The 25,335-nt window shown below is 36.2% G+C and overlaps 1 long non-coding RNA gene and 1 other non-coding gene across 4 annotated transcripts in view; both read right to left on the bottom strand.

The window, feature by feature from the left end:
* The window catches only part of LOC141378800 (uncharacterized), a 227,260-nt gene that overhangs the window by 109,499 nt on the left and 92,426 nt on the right, over positions 1-25,335 (bottom strand). Inside the window, exons 2-7 of one of the 3 annotated variants that reach the window (XR_012394256.1) lie at positions 24,429-24,517; positions 23,969-24,315; positions 12,204-12,422; positions 4,313-4,403; positions 4,007-4,188; positions 145-215 (exon numbers count right to left, since the gene is read on the bottom strand). This is a non-coding gene — a long non-coding RNA (uncharacterized lncRNA). Of the gene's footprint in view, positions 1-144; positions 216-4,006; positions 4,189-4,312; positions 4,404-10,414; positions 11,487-12,203; positions 12,423-23,968; positions 24,316-24,428; positions 24,518-25,335 lie in introns of those variants that run through there. The other 2 variants (XR_012394254.1, XR_012394255.1) reach the window with 2 other exon arrangements.
* Positions 22,626-22,735, bottom strand: LOC137488375 (U6 spliceosomal RNA). Its single transcript, XR_011007391.1, has one exon. It is a non-coding gene; the product is annotated as a U6 spliceosomal RNA (small nuclear RNA).

Below are 25,335 nucleotides of genomic sequence, written 5' to 3'. Positions count from 1 at the left end.
TGCAATTCTGAGCATGAAATGTCTAAAAAGGGAACTCAGAAGAGCCATTTCTGAAAGACTCACATCCGTTCTTAAAGATATCCTGCTTCAAATAAACTCAAAAATCAAGAGAGGGGAAAGTAGTACAAATGCTTAACTCCTCACCTAGTTTGGAGTCTCTGTCCTCAGCAAAGGTTTACTGACACTGCATGCTCATGAAAGGCAGCGAAATAAACCTGCGCAGGGGAGAAATAGTAGTCATGGATAAATACTGTCAACCTCAGATGTAGTTAAAGACACATTTCTAAACGTAATAGTTTTAATAACTCATTTCTAATAACTCATTTATTTTATCGTTGCCATGATGACAGTAAATAATATTTGACTAAACATGTTTCAAGACACTTCTATACAGCTAAAAGTGACATTTAAAGGCTTAACTTGGTTAACTAGGTTAATTAGACAGGTTAGGGTCATAAGACAAGTCATTGTATATCGATGGTTTGTTCTGTAGATTATCAAAAATCTAATAATCTAATAATTTTAACCCTAAAATGGTGCTTAAAAAAATAAAAACTGCTTTTACTCAAGCCAGAATAAAACAAATAAGACTTTCTCCAGAAGAAAAAATATTATCAGACATACTGTGAAAATTTCAACCCGGGCTCATTGTGGAAACGTAGCCCCGCGGACGTTTCTGCGGACCGCGAGATACGTCCCGGGAGGTACGTATTCGAGCGCTTTTTGTTTTCGCGGATCCGCGAGAGGCCGCTGTGCGCGCTTTTTCGCATCTCGGGAGCGCCGCGCCGTTCATGCCCGTGCTGTTCTCGCGCAAAAAGCCGTCGGATCGGCCGACCTGGCTGCCCTCCTCTTCCTCCTCCTTCCCTAAACCCGAGCGACGGTTTGCAAAAGCCGTCCAGAAAAAAAAAAAAAGCAAAAGCCCTCGTCTTCGATTTCGACTGCATTTTCGGATCCCGCCGCAATCTCGCCCTTATTTTTCGGATTCTGTTTTTCGTCTTGCCTGATTTCTAGAACCGCTGTTCCCCGGACTCGATCCCGGTCGTCGTCCCCACATCCGGCTCCTCTTCCTCCTCCGGGGCCTCCGCTCCGCCGACGCAACGCTGTGGGCTAAGCGGACAAACTGGTTGCATCGGGAAAGCCCTTCACTCGGAGGCCCACGGCGTTCGCTCGAAAAAAACTAAACACGTCCGTACGTACCTCCGGACACGTAAATTGCGGTCTCAAGAAACGTCCGCGGGGCTACGTTTCCAGAATGAGCTTGGGTTGGAAAATTTCCTTGCTCTGTTACACATCATTTGGGGAAGAAAACGTCACACAGGATCCCCAACTGACCCAACTGAGGCTCGAACAAGCGACCTTCTTGCTGTGAGGCAATAGCACTACCTACTGTGCCACTGCAACACCCTATACCCTTTTTTAAAAATAATATTTGATTGAAATTTATTTTGATGAAGCTAAATATGCAATTTTAAACTTACATGTACAGCATGTTTTATTTATTTTAATATTTTTAGGTGACTTTAACAATAAAAACACTACGGGCCCTATCATACACCCGGCACAATAAGGCGCAAGACGTGTTTGCTGCGACGTGTTGCTATTTTCAGACCAGCGCAACAGTAAATTTCCTGCTTTGCGTCACATTGTTTAAATAGCAAATGCTTTTGCACCACCTTGTGGACTCATTGGTGTGCTGGTCTAGAAAGGAGGTGTGTTAAGGTAAATTGTTGGTGTGTTGCTATTTTGAGGAAATGAAACAGACTGCGCAATAGACCAGCTGAAAGCAGGTCTAAAGTCAAACGCAGAGCGCGTTAGTTGTACGCCATAAACACTTAAACATTGCTTAATACACACAGGATGTGCAGCAATACACAAATATCTTTACATAAGAAAAAAATTAAGGATTACAATACTACAAAAAATATTGATGACACTATTTTTGATGGTCCATTTGAGCATTAGTAGACGGTCTGCTTAAAGTCTGTTGATACTGCTCCTTCAACAGACATTTGTCTGATTATAAGAAATTTTGCAAGTACATGTCAACTTACACTAACCCTAACACCAAACCCCAACCTAACTTATAATCTAATAAGAATTATTTGCAATGTAACTTAAAAAAAAAAAAAAAAAAAAAAAAAAAAAAAAAAAAACGGACCATCAAAATAAAACGAGACCAAATTATTATTTTCTACATAAATAAATAAATCACTGCATCCATGCCTTCTTCATCTCGGAGGCTTTTTCAGTTCATTCATAACAATTTGTATTAGCATAATGTTAATATTATCAGCAGTACAATTGATTATACGCATATTTATATTTGTTTTATTAAAAACAAGTTTAGATTTGTCCACCTGTCAGGGTTTGGAGACGTCTACATCACCATATGGGGCATAAGTGTGTTAGGATATAAGTTTTTTGACCACATTTATTTATTATTGTTCATTTATTAATTTGCTGTAAATTAGAACTGAATTTAGAAATAGTTTAGAAACAAATGCGCTTAACAAACAAAATTAAAGATGTAGGCTAATGGATGTCTTCAGTGGAGTAAGTTTCCACCGTTTCCCTATCCACAAAAGAGAAAGAGAGAAAGTAAAGAAGCTGAATGGAGGAGGCTCATTCTTTATCCTCGCGCTGCAGATGTTCTGTTTAACTGTTTTCTCACTAGTGTTCAGTTTTTCCACTTACAAAGTTCAACATGTAAATAGCAAATGTGCCATGGTGTGACGCAGCTGGAATGGGAGATGAGACTTTGATTGGTTTATGCTTAAAACACACCTATAACTCATTAAGAGAATAAGCTCAACCCTGTTAGACCATGCGCCGGGGTGCAGAGCTTAATTTTCCATCGTTAAAATAGCAAAAGTAGATTCGGACCATTCAAGATTGTTAAAATAGAGCACCATAAGTCAGACTATACTACTGTACTCCTAAACTATCATATGCATACATTTTAAGATGACTGGAGAGCATTTTTACAGCATTATTTTGGAGGTGTTATAAATAGAAACAACATTAGGCTTTAACATTTTGGGGAATAATTTCTGCTCTCATTTAGCTATGATAAGAACAAACCTTGTGTATTTTATGTCATATTTTTTCACATTGTTGTGAAAAATTGAGGTCGCTGGTTCGAGCCTCGGCTGGGTCAGTTTGCATGTTCTCTCCGTGTTGCGTGGGTTTTTTCCAGGTGCTCTGCTTTCCCCCACAGTCCAAAAACATGCGCAATAGGTGAATTAAATAAACTACATTGGTGGTAGTGTAAAAGAGTGTATTGGGTGTTTCCCAGTGATGGGTTGCAGCTGGAAGGGCATCCACTGCGTAAAACATATGTTGGATAAGTTGGCGGTTCATTCTGCTGTGGTGACCCCAGATTAATAAAGAGACTAAGCCGAAAAAGAAAATGAATGAAAGAAAGAAATATAAATAAATAAACAAATAAACAAAACAAATAAAATAAATAACATTAACAAATAAAACTATATAATAATTAAGAAATATAATATAAAATTAATTAATTTTAAAATAAATAAAACAATTTTTTTTTTAATTAATTAAATAATTATTTGAACAGACTTTATGTATATTTGTATGTTATTCTGCCCTTTAACTATGTACAAATACAGACAAACACTTTGATTCCAGTAAGCTGTCATACAATGTGGACAATGGCTGTTTTTGAATATGAGCTATATTATCTATAAGAATAGACAACAACAGAATGCTCATTTTGGTTTGATTCATCACATTAACAGTCTCTCAATAATGACCTGAAACACACAGGTCAACAAGGGTGACCTTTCATGGATTTCTTTTGCATGCTGAGCTGTAGTCATTCATTAAGAGCCTGGGTCTTTAACCCACCAAACCACAACACAATCAATAAATCAAACCAAATCAGAGCACCTTTGTCTCCATTAATCGATATCTAAAAATGTTAATATTACAGTCAATAACAGAAAGCATTGTTATGAGCGATATTGGTGATGTACAGACTCACCAACAGTAGACATTTACTTTTTCTCTTTCTTTTCTTCCTGTTTGGTTGCTTTATTACTTGTTGCTTATTTTCTGAGTGGCAGGAATCTTCTCTTTCAGTCTCTCTCAGCTCATGGCAAACTCAAACAATAAAACTCTCACAACGCTGTGTGTTTGTGGATCTGCTGAGGGCGAACCAACGACCTGGGAAAATACAAGTGTGTGTGTGTGTGTGTGTGTGTGTGTGTGTGTGTGTGTGTGAGAGAGAGACAGATACATATCAAAGTTAATGAAAACCGTGCACACCTGCACCGCTCCTTCTGCTTACCTGTGCTGAATCAGGGCTCGGTGCTGGGACCCATGAGGTTTTATTGGTTTATGAGTGTGAGCTGTCCGTCAAGACTTCAGCAGATACTGTACTGAAGAAATAATGGAAATAAACAGTTTGGTGCAGCCTAATTTCACAGTGTTTCCAAATCCTGGGCCTGAATCTCAGAGCCTGCTTGCTCACAATACACACAAATCCATATCCTGACATCAATGCCAAAACTATACAGAGGAAAATATGAAATTGTTCAAAATAGTGAAAACTTAATGAGAATAAACAGAACGTTTCAATAAATAAAACATTCATGAATGTCATTTAAAACAAGAATTTAAAATATTTCATGGGTAACACTTAAGTTTAAGTAGCAAGTCACACTATTAACTTCTGTGTTATTCCCTGCTTTTTATTAAGATTTTTACTTTTTTGGTACTTATAAAGTATAACCTCATTCTACAATTATTACTAACTAGTAATACATGGGTAATTAGCTGTTTACTGAGCTAAAAGTCTTAGTAAATGGTTTGTTAATAGCATGAACTGTACATTAAAATAAAGCCTGACCATTTAATGATAAAACATAACATTGATATATAATTAATAATTGCACATATATAAAAGATCTAAAAAAATACCCATATAATATTAAGTTACTAATTACTTATATTTTTTAATTAAAAATGATTTCATAATTATATATTTTAGAATTATAAAATTATATATATATATATATATATATATATATATATATATATATATATATATATATATATATATATATATATATATTATATACATATATATATAATTTAGATTTCTATCAGATATATACAGCAGTGCATTCCCACCACATAATAAAGCATTTTTAAAAAGGTTACTGCTACTTATCTTAGAAATGAGGAATAAAGTCACAATAACTAGATATAAAGTCAGAATTATGAGATAAGTCACAAATCCAACTTATAAAGCCAGAATTCTGAAAAATTAAAGTCGCAATTAAATGATTTAAAGGCAGAATTCTGAGATAAAAAGTTGCAAATCAGAGTTATAAAGCCAGACTTCTAATAAATAAAGTCACAATAACTAGATATAAAGTCAGAATAACGACATACTGTAAAAGTCACAAATACAAGTTATAGAGCCAGAAATCTGACAAATAAAGTCACAATTGAATGAAATGAAGTCTGGAAATCTGAGTTATAAAGTCAGAATTCTGAGAAATAGTTGCAACTGCAAGATATAAACACACAATTGTGGGAATAAAAAGTCAGAATTCTGAAATAAAAAAGATTTTGCTACTTATCTCAGAATTGCTCAATACAAACGTACAATTCAGATTTTTTTTCTCCCAACTGCAAATTCAAAATATTAAGAAATAAAATTGCATATCCACATTACAAAGTTAGAATAAAATTTTTTTTTTTTAAATTTTAAGTTATAAAGCCAGAATTCAGAGAAATAAAATTGCATATCTGCTTTACAAAGCCAGAATTTTAAAAAAGAGTCGCAATTTAAAGTTATAAAGATTTTGAAGAATTAAAATACATATTTCATGATATAAAGTCAGAATTTTGAGTTATAAAGCCAGAATTCTGCAAAATAAAGTCGCAACTGTGTAATATAAAGCCAGAATTCTGTGAGAATATAAATCCAGAATTCCAAGAAATAAAATCGCAAATCGGTGTTATAAGGTCAGATTTCTGAGATATAACATCGCAAATCTGAGTAATAAAGCCAGAATTTTGATAAATAGTCACAATTTCAAGTTATAAAGCCAAAATTTGGAGAAATAAAATATAAATTGCATGAAATAAAGTCTAAATTTTGTCGCAAATCTGAGTTATAAAATCAGAATTTAGAGAAATTAAGTCATAATTGTGTTTTAAAGCCAGAATTCTGAGGTTAAAGGTCACAATTCGGAGTTATAAAGCCAGAATTCAAAGAAATAAAGTTGCAATTGTGTGATATAAAGTCACAATTTAGAGATAAAAAGTCACAATTTAGAGTTATAAAGTCAGAATTTTGAAAAATAAAGTTGTAATTCTGAGATAAAAAGCCAGAATTCTAAGAAATTGTTGATATAAACTTACAAGTGTGAGATTGTCCTTGAGTTCGTTCTGTATAGAACCATAGACGCTACAAGCATTACCTAATAAGCTACTGGCTGATGCTAATCACCCACAGCATCCACTAATCCAGCGGACACACTTGAAGATCAGTACAGACGCTGTTAGCTCAGACTGGCTAATGAGCGGCAGAATTCACCACTTTGATGTCTTTAGTGACGCGTTTCTCCATAACTCACACACATCTCACATTAATGGCCGGCGTCTCAGAGGGGAAGCTGATAACAGGTGCAGAAATAGACCTGAACACACGTCTCCACTGAGCATTTCTACAAGAAATCTTGAGCTTACATCATCAGTGTTTTTCCTTTAGCATAGGTGAGCAGGTTCACTATAGCTGTGTTTCAATCCAAAGATGTGAATTAGGCTTATGCGCAAATGTTGAATATCCTATAAAACATTTGCGAATAAAGCACCCTTTCCGAATCTTGGCTGCATTTATGCTGCATGGTTTAAGTGACCCAATTCAGATTACTTTTCCTCCATGTGGCACAGATCGGAGGCTCATGTACATGTAAGCAGGAAGAAAATCCAACCCAGGCTCTTTATTGAAACGTACCCCTATATACATTTCTGGAGATAACAAAATAAATCGCAGGAGCTACGTTTTTTTTTTTTTTTTTTTGCAGCTTTTGTTTTCGCGAATCCACAAGATGGCGCTGTGTATACTTTTTGAGATCTCAAATTTCTCACGCCTGCTGTTCTCACTTAAATCCACAAGAAGCCATTGTCGACTGACTGATAACCCCAGCCACTGCCATAATACTGCTATCTATTGTATGAAATACGAAGCTGAGTCAATTTTGCTCTCATGAATTGGAAGTAAACCGATCTCACAGAATTTAACTAATTGAATCTGGCTTGTAATACACACATATTTATAGCAAACTCATATCTTTTTGCAGATAAAATCTACTAGGATTTAATTTGAACAAATATAGATTTATTCCAAGGAAATTAAATACAATCAAAAGGTTAACATAAGGTTGATGAAAACAAACAGTTAATGAACTACACCAGGATTATTGGAAACTAATGGATGTCAATGAGAACATTTTTTGTCTAAATAGTTCACATGGTAACTATAGCTAGTATTTAGAAAGTGTAAAATGCTGTTTTAAAGGAAATGATGATAATATTATTATGATAAAATGTTACTATCATTTTATTAAATTAAAATTTATTTATTTGCATATACTGTGCTTTTTATAATAATTATTTTTAAAGCAGCTTTACAAAATGTGTACATTATAGCATTATAATCAAAAACAGAAAAGTTAAGGTTATTGGTCACACTTTACAATAAGGTTCATTAGTTAATGTTAATTAATGCATTTACTAACATTAACAAACAATGAACAATACATTTACTACTGTATTTTTTCATGTTAGTTAACATTAGTTTATGAAAATACAGTAGTTCAGTGTTGGTTCATGTTAACTCATTGTGCATTAACTAATGTTAACAAGCATGGACTTGGATGTTAATAATGCATTAGTAAATGTTCAATTATGATTAATAAATGCTGTACATGTGTTGTTCATGATTAGTTCATGTTAGTAAATGCATTAACTAATGAACCTTATTGTAAAGTGTTATCAGGTTATTAGTTACCATAGCTTTATTAGTTACTAATAACTTAAGCCAATGAACTAGTAACTAATAGCTTTTAACAGTTATTTTATGTAAACAATGTTAACCTGCAGTTATACACTACCTGACAAAAGTCTCGACGCCTATCCAAATTTTAAGGAACAACAGATAATAACTTGACTTCTAGTTGATCATTTGGTATCGGAAGTGGCTTATTTGAAAGGCAAAGGCCTCTAGATTACGCTGATTTTACCAAAATAAAATATGATCAAGCCCTAATTTTTAATTATTTCATTAGGACAGTAAGGCCTGACTTGGCTAATACAAAAGTCTTGTGACAACAGAAATAATGTGCAGTATAGAATATAAAGTCACGGTGACTCCCATGAGCTTGGAGGACTGCATTCAAACATCTCTGCAATGACTCAAATAACTTATTAATAAAGTCATCTGGAATGACAAAGAAAGCTTTCTTGCAGGACTCCCAGATCTTACCCCAGACCTGGCCAATCCTGGAGCACCTTGACCTCATTTGCTTTCAAGAACTTTGATGTGGAGGCTGAAGTATGAGAAGGAGCGCTATCCTGCTGAAGAATTTGCCCTCTCCTGTGGTTTGTAATGTAATGGGCAGCACAAATGTCTTGATATCTCAGACAAATGATCAACAATAAGTCAAGTTATTATTTGTCGCTCTTACCACTGGGATAGACAATAAGACTTTTGTCAGGTAGTGTATGGTATATAGGTGACAGGCATGTGCACACATAGGGCTCAAACTGTGCAGTGCACATGCCCTTTTTAGGCTTGGATAGAAAGTGCCCTTCCAAAAAGATCAAAAGTGTCCCCGCGACACATACCGCCCTTCAATAGGCGCGCGACAACACCGCTCTTGAGTACGCGCGCTAGAATCCCCCCCGCTTAAAGCTGTAAGCGCGCGACAACACCGCTGATCCGAACGCGCGTGACAACACCGCTCTTCAGTACGCGCGTGACAACAAAAACAACAACAACACCGCTATTCAAAAAAAAATTCTGCACATGCCCAAAAGTCTCTGCACGGGCCTGATAGGTGATGTCTATGTGTACATAATCAATGAAGTGTTCTTGTCGGTTGTCCTCAAAGTATTTTAGCAATCTATGAATCCATTAATCCATCCAAAAACAAATACAAAAGTAAGAACATAAATTAAAAACAGCTACACTCTGCATCAGTTAGGGTTAAAGGGATTGCTGCCAAATATATAACAAGCCAGAAACATTGATCACTGCAATAAAGACCCAATCATCAACTCTCGAGTATTTGCTTACTTGAATCCAATCAGTGATTTTTTTTAAAATTTTTTTTCTTCTTCACTTTTTATGCGAGGCAGAGTTATTTACTCAAACGCACTCGATCCAAAAGAACTGACAGATGCATTTCCATGCTCATCAGCCGAGCTACAGGAACACATTAGGTATTATTCGAACTAAATTACGTCTTAGCTTAAAAGTCGATGGTGTCAATTAATTCATGGGCAGAGAGTACATTGCTGCGAAATTCAATCACCTGTTTGATTTCGAGGCCCGCTTTGGTTCCCATGGAGGTATTGATTGTCTGCCAAAGTTCTTAGAGAAGGCTCTCTCAAATTGAAAACTTATAAATCTGAGGGCTGAAAATTAAAAGCGACAGGACATTTTGACCCGGCTGGAGCATGATTAAATCGAGTAGCCACTTTATTAGGAAAGGGAACGTTAAATAAGAAGAGTGAACCACCACTGACCAAAGCAGACGGGACATTTTGACCTCTCTTTGGGCATTAAAGCCTTGTAGTCATATCTTGCGTCGTCTGGCCCTTTTGATGTCCAGGATATGATTCATGCTGTTCTATGAAAGCAATTCAGAATAACTTGTGCAAGTGCATGTCAAGTGATTTGTAATTAGACTATTTTAGTACTAATCCAGGGCTATAACCCTGATCATTATCCAAGTACATTCAATGGTTGTACATCAGCAAAGAAAACAGTCCTATTAGTTATACTCACTTGCACAAAACATAATAATAATAATAATAATAATAATAATAATAATAGTAATACATTTTATTTGTAATGCACTTTTCTTAAATTCATCTTTGTTTTTATAGCACTTTTACAACGTAGTCAAAGCAGCTCCATAGAGAAGATTATAGTAAAGTGAAACTGCGTCAGTTTCAGTTTAGTTCAGTTCAGTGTGGTTTAATTTTCATTTACATTTAGTCATTTAGCAGACACTTTTATCCAAATTGACTTACAAATGAGGACAAGGAAGCAATTTACACAACTATAAGAGCAACAACGACTAAGTGTTGTAGGCAAGTTTCAGGTATGTAAAGAAAGTGAAAACTTTTTTTTTTTTTTTTTTTATTTGTAGTAGTAGTAGTTAGTGGTGGTGCCAGAGAGGGAATTGCAGATTAGGAAGTGAAGTGGAGACTAAATAGTTGAGGTTTTAGTCGTTTCTTAAAAACAGCGAGTGACTCTGCCGTTCTGATGCAGTTAGGGAGTTCATTCCACCAACTGGGCAGATTGAATGCAAGAGTTCGGGGAAGTGATTTCTTCCCTCTTTGGGATGGAACCACGAGGCGACGTTGATTCACAGAACGCAAGTTTCTGGAGGGCACATAAATCTGCAGAAGGGAGAGCAGATAAGAAGGAGCAAAGCCAGAAATCGCTTTGTAAGCAAACATCGGAGCTTTGAATTTGATGCGAGCAGCAACTGGCAGCCAGTGCAAACGGATGAGTAGCGGAGTGACATGTGCTCTTTTAGGTTCATTAAAGACCACTTGTGCTGCTGCGTTCTGAAGCATCTGAAGAGGTTTGATAAGAATTAGCTGGAAGCCCGGCTAGTAGAGAGTTGCAGTAATCCAGTCTGGAGAGAACAAGAGCTTGAACAAGGAGTTGAGCTGCATGTTCAGTCTAAACACTGAAGAGCAAATCCATTAATGCACAGCTCCATGCAAGCCAGTGGTGACAACGGCGAAGAACAAACTTCACCAATTAACAAAAGTGAAGGGAAAAAAAACCTTGAGAGAAACCAGGCTCAGTTGGGCACGACCATTTCTCCTCTGGCCAAACTTCTTGTATACAGAACTCAAAAGCGCGAAAAGGCAAAATACTAACAATACAAGGCAAAATACAAGCAATAGCAGAAACAGCACAACAATAACAGATACAACAAAACAATACTAATATGAAAAAACGTAAGTTTATTTCAAGTCGAAGCAGTGGCGCAGTAAGTAGTGCTGTCGCCTCACAGCATGAAGGTTGCTGGGTCGAGCCTCGGCTCAGTTGGCGTTTCTGTGTGGAGTTTGCATGTTCCCCCTGCGTTCATGTGGGTTTCCTCTGGGTGCTCCGGTTTCCGTGCGTAGTTTCCACTGTGTAGAAACTTGCTGAATAAGTTGGCGGTTCATTCCGCTGTGGCGACCCCAGATTAATAAAGGGACTAAGCCGACAAGAAAATGAATGAATGAATGAATGAATGTAAGTTTATTTCATAAAAAAAAAAAAAAAAAAAATGATAGTAACTTTATAAACGTTTTAGAATAAACTTTACTGTAAGACAATTTCTCAGATCATGGTGATGTTTTAACTGACTGGAATTACTATTGCTGACTGCATAATTTTGGTATGTTGAGTCCTAACATTTGCATGAAATATCTGAACTTCCCACTTCTGTGTATCTAACCCCAGAGCAGCCTTGCACATACTTTGGGCTGATATCCTGTGGGCTGTTGAAATTGAATTTGAAGATGGGTAAATGATAGTGTTCATATGTCCTCTGAATGCAGGTGTTAAAAAAATGTATGGCTGAGTTTTTATTATACAATATTTATTCTTATGATTTTGAATCTAGCACATAACAAATATCCTTATTTAGAAAAAAAAAACTAACAGTGAAACTAATAAAAAACTAAACTGAACCTAAGTCATTTCAAAATAGAGAAAATCTGAATCATTAAAACTAATTAAAACTAACGGAATTTGAAAACAAAAAGTCAAAATGAAATAAAAACTAAAACTAATGAAAAATCCAAAACTATTATAACCTTGTTGAGAGTTTCTTGTCGTCTTGAGTAATTAAACTAAATGTGCAAACAGCTTGCTGCAACTTCTTGACATCAACCCGATGAACACATTATGTTTGTGAACTGTACCCAACCTTGAGTTGCACGCATGAGGTCCTGCTTTCATTGCTTTTGGAGTCTCTGCTGGTCTCTGTGATTGTAGGACGGTCCAGCTCTCAGTGTGTGTCCAGGTCTGAAGAGACACTCGAGCAGAATTAGCCTGGCTGCCGATTCCTGGAAAACCACCAATAGAAACAACTGGCAGCAAACGCCTTTTCTCTCCTCAAGGTGATGAACATGCCTGGTGGGACCACCTTGAAACGACAAAAAACACACACACACATAACCGTTTGAGCAGAGGCCAAGCAGATGACCGCAGTAGGAGCTGGAGGGAGCCAACGGGATGCCAGCGAGATGCATTACCCATCACAAAACAGGGATAAATGATGAGCATCGTCGCCATGCAAATACCTGCCACAGTGAATTTACACCCCAGCGGAGAGAATCCATGTGCACAATCTCTCAGATGCCAAATCAAACAGCTCACGGTACCAATTCACCTCTCTCTCCAGCTGTTCAGAATGAATCTGGACTCAGATGCGATTGAGACTTATGCAACAGCGCTCGCAGATTGGCGTACAGGACACGTATGATGATGCGCGCATGGTGTTTTTTGTGCATGCTGGGAAATGCAGAGCGTAATGACAATATGCTGTAACCCAGTCTTGCGTAAAGCAATGCAAACAGCCTGCAGCAATAGACTTTACTATGGGGGTCCCGCTCCCCACGTGGAGGATAAAGCGATGCAGCCGGATAAACATCGCATTGTGTCTGTAGCCTCGGGACTGATGGGAATCTGCTTCTAAATGGAGACGGAACAAAGACGGAGGAGACGTTAAACATGAGAGCAAATGATTGGCCGCCTCACACGGTGATCTTAAATGTCAAAAAAGCATGTGTGTGTTTGTGATCGGAATGTTGAGCTGGGACAATACATTGATGCATTGCAAATCGAGAAATGATTCTGCGTTGATTCTGGATTTTTCGGAACGCATTATGATTCTCTTTTGAATGGGCTATATGCAGTGGTGTAAAGTAACATTACAAATACTTTAGTTTCTGTAGTTGAGTACTTTTTCATTTTTGTAATTTACAAAGTAGTTTTATAAATGTGTACTTTTACTTTCCCTTGAGAACATGTTTAGTGCTGTGGTACTTTTACTCCACTACTTTCCTTCAACCTGCAGTCCCTACTTTATTTCTTTCTTGTCTATGGTGATTGGCTGAAGTAGATAAATCAGTTCTGTGATTCGTCCAATCAAATCGCACATACAGTGCGTCTGGAAAGTATTCATGGTGCTTCAGTTTTTCCACATTTTTTATGTTACAGCCTTATTCCAAAATGGATTCAATTCATTTATTTTCTTAAAATTCTACACGCAATACCCCATAATGACAACGTGAAAAAAAGATGTTTTTTTTAATTGTTTCAATTTATTAAAAATAAAAAACCATGAAAAGACACATGTTAGGGATGTAACAATATTGTAAATACCGTCATACCGCAATAGTAATTTTTTTTAATATTACCGTAGGCGCATGACTCAATAAAACTATATTTCTGAGAAAAGTTTGCTTTGGCGAATGAAGCGAACGGGAGGTAGAGGGAACTACAATTCCCATCAGCCTAGGCGTGGCCATCATCCTTTGCGGTCTGTTATTACTACAGATCCAGTAATGCAGAAATGGAGTGTGTTACTAGTAGCGGGGAAGAAAAAAAGATGATCGAACCTAAAGCGGGTTTTAAATCGAATGTGTGGAAGCATTTTGGTTTCTTTCTAAAAAGATACAAAAAAGGAGAAAAGGTGACAGACAAAGAAAAAAGCAGTATGCAGGCACTGCCAGACTGTGGTGAAATATAAGTCAGGGAATACAACTAATACGACTTGTACCGCAAAGAGACCTCTATCTCACTCATGGCTTGTCCACTCAAGTGGTGGAAAGACAATGCACAACGTTACCCACTGCTGTCAACCTTGGCTAAATCATATCTCTCTGTCCCAGAAACCTCAGTCCCAAATGAGAGGGTTTTTTTCTGTTGCAGGGGACATTGTAAATGCTCAGAGATCCCAGCTTTTGCCAGATTATAGTTATATGGTAATTTTCCTTAAAAAACCCATCTCTATCTAAGTGAGTGAGTGATTAAATGTTGAATGTGATGAGTTTTCAACAATACTAAATCGAAACTTTATTTTTTATATATGGTTTAATAGTTTTTTGTTATTAAAATTGAAAAAATTGAAGTTTTTGTTTCAAAACTTACAGATAGATGGCTAATTTGTATGTTATTGATATGTTCAGTGCTAAGGTAAATAAACACTTTTGGCACTTTTTTTGAGTCTTTTCATTAGTTTTGTTTTTCCTGTAAATTATTCAAGAAATACCGTACCGTGCCATTCATACCGAGGTATTATCGTACCGTGAAATTCTAATACCGTTACATCCCTAACACATGTACATAAGTATTCAAATCCTTTGGCGTGAAGCTCTAAATCAGCGTTGCCAACTTAGCGACTTAGTCACTTTATTTAGCCACTTTTCAGACCTTAGTGACAAATATAGCGACTTTTTTGTGTTACCGAAGATTTTTATAGACTCTCGTGTGTCTATACTGTCCCGTACTTACTCTTCTCAATGAGCTGCGGGTGATGCAGTCAGCCTCAGAGCACTGACAGGCGGCCCAGTCCTCATACAGCAGTCTCTCTCCCACCTGCAGCCTGAGAGCAGATCAATGCTCTGCGTACTGACGGCAAATGATTTCTAGCAGCGTGAAGTATCTCCATTGTACTGTCAAACCGATCTGCTTCTTCTTTATTTTAACAGTTTAATTTGACCGTTTATTATTTTCGTGTTCACAATCATAGAGATTTTAGTGACAGTTTCGGAACTTGTCTGAGTTCATTACGTCTGGGAGGTTACTGCAAATACACTACACATCTCGATATACAATATTTAAACAGCAATTAATTTAGTTGACGCATATATATATAGCCAAGTGCAAATTTAAATACCCTTTTATTAACCATAGGCTATTAAACAGAAACGGTAGAACGTGATGACGTCAGTAATATGCAAATTGTAATCTAGCGACTTTTCAGGCAGAGCTATTTTCATTGAAAATAGTTGGCAACTGCTCTAAAGTGAGCTCAGGTACATTCTGTTTCCACTGATCATTCTTGAGATGTTTCGGCAGCTTAATTGGAGTTCACCTGTGGTAAATTCAGTTGATTAAACATGATTTGAAAAGGCATACACCTGTCTATATAAGGTCCCAGGGTTGACAGTGCATGTCAAAGCACAAACCAAGCATGAAGACAAAGGAATTGTCTGTAGACCTCAGAGATAAGATTGTCTCTGGGCACAAGGGTGGGGTAGGTAACAGATAAATTTCTGCTGCTCTGAAAGTTCCGATGAGCACAGTGGCCTCCATTATCCATAAGTGGAATAGGTTTGGAACCACCAGGGCTCTTCCTAGAGCTGACCGACCTTCTAAGCTGAGTGATTAGGGGAGGACCTTAGTCAAGGAGGTGATCAAAATCCCGATTATTACTTTGTCTGAGCTCCAGCGTTCTTCAGTGAAGAGATGGAGAAGATGGAGAAGCCCCTCCTTAGTAAAGGGGAATGCAAAGAGGAATGGGCAAAAAATCTCGAAGACAGGTGTGTCAAGCTTGTGGCATCATATTCAAAAAGACTTAAGACTGTAATTGCTGCCAAAGGTGCACCAACTAAGTATTGAGCAAATGCTGTGAATACTTATGTACAGATGATTTTTCAGTTTTTTTATTTTCATTAAAATTGCAACAATTTCAAAAACTCTTTTTTCACATTGTCATTATGGGGTATTGTGTGTACATTTTTAAGGGAAATAACCTCTCAACCCTCCTGTTTTTCCCGCAACCCATACCGCCAAACCACCAGGGGACGCCCCTTGCTCTTGAATGTGAATCTGTTCTGAGTTTTCATTTTATTTAGGGATGAAAACAATTTGAAATAAATATAGAAACAGCAGGATTCCTTACCTTTATATTGGAGGCGCTGTTACCCCTTCTATGCAATCCTAAAACAGTTCATGTAGGTGCGTGACTGTCAGACGCGCTCCATATTGATAAATAGGCACTGTCTCCCAAATGGATTCTGCTCTCGTGATGGGTTTTGGTTGTGTGTTTGTACAGACATATACACATAATAATTAAATAATAATAATAATAATAATAATAATTTATATTTATTACATTTTAATAAATTTCCCATCAATTGTATTTTATTAAATGTCTGCCTCTAACCCGACCCTAAACCCAACCGTCACAGTAATGTAAAAACAGATCTAGATCTGGAGTCTTCTCTAGTAGTAGAGCTGATCTACTATGAAGATGAATGATAACAGCCTTCTGAGCCTATCAATAGGTGCGAAAGGCCCCTACTGGCCCATTTCTATCAGTTGATAACCACTGATAACGCCCATTCAATTAAGTGATTTGAAGCGGGGGCATGACACTAAATATACACAAAATTTTATTTTTAAGCAATGTCTTATGATGCCTTTAAAACAATCTGATACAGAGCAATGGACTGAAATGACACTTATTTAAAAAGAAGTGGATAACATTAACCAAATGTTGCATTTCAGCAGATCAGGAAGACTGCTGGTCGGAGGAGAATTGAGCCTAATTATATTTTGCTGGGTGGCTGAGCAGACCAGGCCTAGTTAGCAGTGCACCAGTGAAGAGCACAGCTACATTAACAAGAGCTGCCCTGTCTGGGACAAGTGATAATTATCATCACTAAAGCCCTGAGAGAGTGACAAGGACTAGCTGCTCTCTGGGGCTCGTCTCTAATGTGGTAGCGAGGACTAATTATCAGACAGAAAGAGCTCCTATCGGCCTGTTTCTGCAGCACAGCGCAAAACCAGACGCAGACCGGACGGCATTTTATCTGAGACTCTGGAGGATTGCTTGGACACTTGTTGTTAAATTGAACATCGTACAAAGCTCTGGTTTCTGGGAGCTGCAGACAGATTTGTTTTTTTTTTTTAAGAGGTGATAAGAGGCTGATAAACATCCAGAAGGTTCTTATAGCACTATGAGAAAAGATAGAAAAACACAACAGGACCACCAAACCAATGGTGTAAAACAGTTTCCCAGCAGTGCGTTTCTGAAATTAATCACAAAAATGTCAACAAACCCATCATAGTTTGATGAAACACTGAAACAGTATTTTACTTTAAAATGTATTCCAAAATATTTATTTGAGGTTGTAAACACATGCAGATGTCAAAAGAAAGAAAACAATTTAAAAAAAACTTAAAATTGTTTAAAATTGTTAAAATTGTTAAAAACTAAAAACTGTTTATTTAAACATGCGAAAGTCTGAAGACAGACGGATGAATGAATAGATAGATGATTTAATGGATGGCTAAGTGAAAAGATTGATGGATAGTTAAATTAACTGATGGTTGAATAGATTGATGACTGGATGGATGGATAGATAGACGGACAGACATTCAATAACAATGGATGGATGGATGGATGGATGGGTGGATGGATGGATGGATGGATGCCAAATAACACAGGACAGATAGATGGATGGATGGACAGATGGAAGGATGGATGGTTGGATGGATCGATGGTCATATTGTTAAATGGATGGATGATTGGATGAATGGACAACAACACCAGATGAATAGATGGATGAATGGCCAATTAAACTGGATGAATGGATGGATGGATGGATGGATAGATGAATGGAGAAACGGATGAATTGACGCACGGACGGACAGACGGACGGATGGATGATAACTATATGGATGATTGGATGGAGGCATGAATAGATGGAGAGACGAACGGACGGCCGATAACAGTGGATGAACGGATGGATGGATGGTAAATAACACCGGATAGATGGATGATGGACAATAATACAAGATGGATGGATGGATGGATGGATAGATGGATGGATGAACGGAAAGACAGACAGACAGAGAGACGAACGGATAATAAGACTGAATGGTTAAACGCACAGACGGACACATAGCCAATAACACTGGATTGGCGGATGGATGGCAAACAACACTAGATGGATTGATGGATGGATGGATGGATGGATGGATGGATGGATGGATGGATGGATGGATGGATGGATGGATGGATGGCCAATTAAACAGGATGGATGGTAAGATGGCCAATAATACCAGATGGATGGATGGATGGATGGATGGATGGATGGATGGCAAATAATACCAGATGGATGGATGGATGGATGGCCAATTACATGGTATATGGATATATTTTATTTTGGAGGCCACACAGCTCAGTGGTTAGCACTGTCACCTCACAGCAAGAAGGTCACTGGTTCGAGTCCCGGCTGGGTCAGATGGCATTGTGTGGAGTTTGCATATTCTCCTCGTGTTGGTGTGGGTTTCCTCCGGGTGCTCCGGTTTCCCCCACAGTCCAAGTCATCCGCTATAGGTGAATTGAATAAGTTAAATTGGCTATAGTGTATGTGTGTGTCTGTGAATGAGTGTGTAAGTTGTTTTCAGTACTGGGTTGCAGCTAGAATGGTATCCGGTGTGTAAAACATATTCTGGATATTTTGGCGGTTCATTCCGCTGTGGTGACCCCTGATTTAAAAAGGAACTAAGCCGAAGGAAAATTAATGAATTAATTATTTTACTTTGCATTTTTTGTACTTTTAATAAGATTTTATTACATTAACACATATAAGTCAATTTAGGTGTAAATATATATATATATATATATATATATATATATATATATATATATATATATTACATCTAAATTGACTATATAATTTATATATATATATATATATATATATATATATATATATATATATATATATATATATATATATATATATAAACTCATTAGCTCATTATTCACATTTGAATTCTGCCATTCAGTAAATGCATTAATGCATTTTGTAATTGCATTCGTTTGTGTCTGAGGTTGACCAAAGCCTACGTTATTTTATTTGTTCTTTTCCCATACATTTTAATTCGATTTGAACTAATTAATACTTCCTGCATAACAGGAAGGACACTCTACAGCCCGGTTCTGTCTCAGTGTTTCTAATTTCATCTTTAGACCTGCTTAGTTTCATAAATACTAATCTCTCCTACTTTCATCTGTCTTCCTTCCTCCATTTCTCTTTGCTGCCATTACTCTTCCATCAAACAGCACCAGGCCTTAAGTTGCCCATCAGGGGGGAAGATGTGCGGTAATTACAGTAACCCTGCAATAAGCCCAGAGAGCTGCGATCAGATGAACAGATGGAGGACAGAAGAGATGGATGAAAATTTAAGACTCTTTCAGCGGATAATGATGGCAAAGAGACTGTGTAGTGTTGAACAGATGACGAGCACTTACATGTCATGTTGACCATAATGCAGTACTGGGGAAACTAAAACATTCTATTGTGTTTTAGAGGAAGTTTTAAATAAACTAATCACAAAGTGGATGGACGGACGGATGGGGAAAAACATGGATGGATGGATGGATGGATGGATGGAAGGATGGGTAAATAGGTGGATGGATGGATGGATGGTAAAATATGGATTGATGGATGGAACAAAAGACAGAAGGATGGATGAACGGATGGACAGGCAGAACAAACTACAAAATAATGGATGGATGGTTGAATGAATGCATAGATGGATGGAGGATGGATGGATGGCTAGAGGCAAAAATATGATTAATGGATGGAACAAAATACAGAATTATGGATGTATTGATTAATAGATGGATGGATCGATTGGAAAGACAGAATAATCGATCCATGGATGGATGGACAGACAGGCGAACAGATGGGCAGAACAAAAGACAGAATAATGGGTGGATGGATGGATTGAACAAAACACAGAAAAAAATGGATGATGGCCCTGCTGAAAAATCCAGCTTAAACCAGCCTAGGCTGGTTGGCTGGTTTTAGCTGGTCGACCAGGCTGGTTTTAGAGGGGTTTTGGCCATTTCCAAGCTGGTTTCCAGCCATTTCCAGCCTGGTCTTAGCTGGTCAGGCTGGAAAATGACCAGCTAAATCCAGCTAAAACCAGCTTGACCAGCCTGGTTTAAGCTGGACATAGCTGGTTTTGGCTGGGCTCCCAGCCTGGCTAGGCTGGTCAAGCTGGTTTTAGCTGGTCATCTCCCAGCCTGACCAGCTAAGACCAGGCTGGAAATGGCTGGAAACCAGCCTGGAAATGGCCAAAACCCCTCTAAAACCAGCCTGGTCGACCAGCTAAAACCAGCCAACCAGCCTAGGCTGGGTTAAGCTGGATTTTTCAGCAGGGGGATGGATGGATGGATGGATGGATGGATGGACAGGTAGAACAAAAGACAAAATAATGGATGGATAAATGGATGGAACAAAAGACAGAATAATGTAGGAATGAATAAATGCATGGATGGATGGATGGATGGATGACAGACGGAACAGAAGTCATGATAACAGATGAATGAACAGATGGACAGAAGGAACAAAAGACAGAAAAAATGGATTGAGGATGAAAAAATAGATAGATAGATAGATAGATAGATAGATAGATAGATAGATAGACAGACAGACAGACAGACAGACAGACAGACAGACAGACAGACAGACAGACAGACAGACAGACAGACAGACAGACAGACAGACAGACGAATGGACAGATGGAACAAAAAGACAGAATAATGGATGGATGAAAGGATGACAAAACAGATAGAGATTTTTAAATAATGTTTATTCTTTCTTGTTTTTATTTTGCTATATTATGTTTCTTGTTTATGTAAAGCACTTTAAATTATCATTGTGTATGAATTGTGTTATAGAAATAAACTTGCCTTGCCTTGTATGTGTTATATAAGTAACAAGTAACTTATATATAATTGTATTCTTATATTGTCTATTATTCTTAAAGAGTATAAATTATACCCTTTATTTCAACAACATCTATAAAACAGTCTGAGCGTTTAATCCAATTGCACTCTCTTTATCCATGTGAATAATAAATATAAATAAATACAGGTGAACAATAAAGTAACAATACCAATAATTTGCACACATTTTGTTCAAATCTGAAAACTAGCTTGCTGTGATTCTCAGATTGTCAGTGGCCTGCAGATGTGATCGTAAAGCTGAATCGTGATTATGATGGTGATGTTGAAGGCGATTAAACGCTGCTCATAACGAGTCTCTGAAAGGTTAAAGAAATCAATCGGCAACACAACAAGCCACACTGAGAGACTGGCACAGGCGATGTGGAAGAACAAACGCGGCTCTCAATTTCCATGGAATAACATTCATTTTCACAGTCGGTGAGTGGTGATGAAATGCAGCACACAGCTAAACAACTGAGGCAAGTTTAAACAGCATCGCTTTCTGGCTACAAATCACTCAGACTGCTTTGTGAATCTTGTTGAAATAAAGTATATATATATATATATATATATATATATATATATATATATATATATATATATATATATATATATATATATATATATATGTATATATATATATATATATATATGTATATATATATATATATATATATATATATATATATATGTATATATATATATATATATATATATGTATATATATATATATATATGTATATATATATATATATATATATATATATATATATATATATATATATATATATATATATTTATGTATATATATATATATATATGTATATATATATATATATATATATATATATATATATATATATATATATATATATATATATGTATATATATATATATGTATATATATATATATATGTATATGTATATATATGTATATGTATATATATGTATATGTATATATATATGTATATGTGTATATATATATATATATATATATATATATATATATATATATATATATATATATATATATATATATATATATATATATATATATATATATATTAGGAGTATGTAATTAGTAAAATATCACAGTAAATAAATCCTACTGCATTAACATGGATATTATAGTTTGTTAAAATTAAAAAAATATATAAAAACAATATTACAATAATAAAAGTATAATTATAAAATATTTATTATAAAATAATAAATAAAATTATAAAAATATATATAATTATGTAATTATTGAAAAAAAAAAAACATTTGTTGCTTATATTAGATTAGATTCAACTCAATTGTCATTAAATATGTACAAGTACAAGGCCACAAAATGCAGTTTAGGTCTAACCAGGAGAGGAATAGCAGCAAGTACAGGGTATAGGAATAAATTATAAAGTGCAATTATAGAAAATTGTGGTGATATTTACAGATGGATGTACTGCGAATATTATTTACGGGTTGTATTAACTATGAACACATATTTACAATGGATGGATATAGGTACAGGATGCTATTAATAATCAGAAGTATACAGATAAATATAAACATAATTACAAAAGTATATGTGCAGTGGGTATGAACAATAAAAATAAGGAGCGCTTCACCGATTTGCATGTTCTCCTTTTCGTAGAGGCCATGCTAAACTTATCTGCATCTATCCAATTTTAGTATATGTGACATATCGAATACGTCATTGACAATTATCCCATCATCAAATCAGTTCTTGAGCAACCCCTATATATACCAAAGCTGTCTTACCTGCAGCATCTCACGACTTTAGCATCCCTCCACCACCCCGTCACCTCACCTCTTGCATTACATTCCCGGGGGGAGCGTTCTGGGGCCGGACTAGATACTTTGCTCGAATCCCAACTCCTCTTTGTTTCCTGATAAAGGGGAATAACTCGAGTTGGGGTGTCTCCTCGAGCTCAGAGCCCTCCCCCCGGACAGCACGCCAAATATGCTTTATACTTAAACGAATGCAAGTGTGAACTCGTGAAATGGCTGTATATCGGCACTGTGTCGATATACAGCCATATCGGACTGCTCTGAGTGTGATATTGCGTTTATACAACAGTTTGACGGCATAATTGTGTATGTAAAAACAAAATCAAACATGGAGAGTCTCAAAAACCCTTTTGGATGAGGAACTACTTTCTTCTGCCTTGGATTCAAATCATAAGCTGACAGTTAAACAGTTGAGCAAGCATCTTTCAAACTTTAGATCTGTAGTGTCTGCTTTTGCTGGCTGTGTGTGGGTGGAGTAATACACAAAGGGTAAAGAGGCTGTATGGGTGCTGACATCGCACCCCTCCCACCAGTGCCGATATACAGCCATATCGCACTGCTACTCGTGTGATATTGCTCGTATATATATATATGTGCATATATATACACAGTTAAAAGTGAATTTTTTTTTTTTTTTTACATTTCCCAAATGTCGTTTAACAGAGCAAAGAAATTTTTTACAGTATGTCTGATAATATTTTTTTTTCTGGACAAAGTCTTATTTGTTTTATTTCGGCAAGAATAAAAGTCATTTTAATTCTTTGAAACACTATTTTAAGGACAAAATTGTTAGCCCCTTTAGGCTTATTTTATTTCCGACTGTCTACAGAACAAACTATCATTAAACAATAACTTGTCTAATTACCCTAACCTGCCTAGGTAACCTAATTAACCTAGTTAAGCCTTTAAATGTCAATAAGCTGTATAGAAGTGTCTTGAAAAATATCTAGTCAAATATTATTTACTGTCATCACGGCCAAAATAAAAGTAATCAGTTATTAAAACTATTATATTTTTAATATTTTTATAAATGGGTCAGATCCTCAGAAAATATTTATTTTTATTCTAACAACTGTGTGTTTTGTATTTATCATGCATACATGTAGGATGCTTGTGTATTTTTGAGCAAAAATGCTAACCTCTGAATGCTCTTCCTCAGTGGTCCGTGTGTGTTTTCTGTGATCTTCACTGTGCGGATGTGCTTTTTTCCCCTTCTTCTGTGTCTCCGGTCAGCACCGCTGGGACTCCAGTATTGATTTCCGCATTGCCTTGTGCTTCTGGATAAAGTGTGTGATACAAAACAGAAGCACAAACTGAGAAAGGGTCCTGTCACAACAAAGAAAGCGCCGCTGCACATGAAACGAGGCCTGCGTTTGCTATATGACAAGCTTTAAACATGGCACGCAGACACACACACTCCAGATAAATGTACAGACAAGGAGGATTTGTGTTCTCAGGCTGGATGGCAAGATTCACTCCACTGCTTCTGATAAAGAGGACGAAAGAGAGAAATATGTCACATAGCTAAACACAGATCCTTCAGAGCAGAAAACAAGTGTTATGTGTTAATGGTAGATGAGAGACACGTTATCTACAAACCTGCAGTGAATCTCGCTGTTATCAAAACCTCCTACAGCCAGAAATCTCACCAAAAGCAGACCACAAACATGTCTAAGGCATATTTCAGTCTAGAATCAATAGAAAAGGAAATATAATTTGCTTAAAGAGATGAAGGTTTGACTTTTAGGAACACTGTATGCTTTTGCAATATTTTTTCTCAGCATTTGAAAAAAAAAGAATAATAATAAAACAACAACAACAACAAAAATAATAATAATAATAATAATATTAATAATAATAATAGCGAAGCAGTAGGTAGCGCTGTCGCCTCACAGCAAGAATGTCGCTGGTTTGAGCCTCGGCTGAGTCAGTTGGCGTTTCTGTGTGGAGTTTGCATGTTCTTCCTGCGTTCATGTGGGTTTCCTTCGGGTGCTCCGGTCTCCCCCACAATCCAAAGATGGGACCAAAGGGCGGTACAGGTGAATTTTTGTTAACAACAACAACAACAACAATAATAATAATAATAATAATAATAATAATAATAATAATAATAATAATAATAATAATAATAATAATTATTATTATTATTATTATTATTATTATTATTATTATTGTTGTTGTTGTTGTTATTTTTTATTAATCATTATAATTAACAATGGTTACTACTACTACTACTACTACTACTACTACTAATAATAATAATAATAATAATAATTATTATTATTATTATTATTGTTATTATTATTACTATCATTATTTGGAGTAGTAGTGCGGCGGTAGAAGTATTATTATAATCATAATTTATATTATTATTAAGATAATCATTGTTGTAGTCAAAAATAACAACATTAAATAAATAGACATGAATATGTAAAAATAACTATGATAATAAGTGAAAGAAATGAACAATATCAAATCAAACAATATTCAAACAAAAGCATAGTTT

This window comes from Danio rerio, chromosome 18 (genome assembly GCF_049306965.1).
Source record: "Danio rerio strain Tuebingen ecotype United States chromosome 18, GRCz12tu, whole genome shotgun sequence".
NCBI classification, from domain to species: Eukaryota; Metazoa; Chordata; class Actinopteri; order Cypriniformes; family Danionidae; genus Danio; species Danio rerio.
Note: the sequence above shows the minus strand (reverse complement) of the source record. Positions and strands in the feature narration are given on the sequence as shown.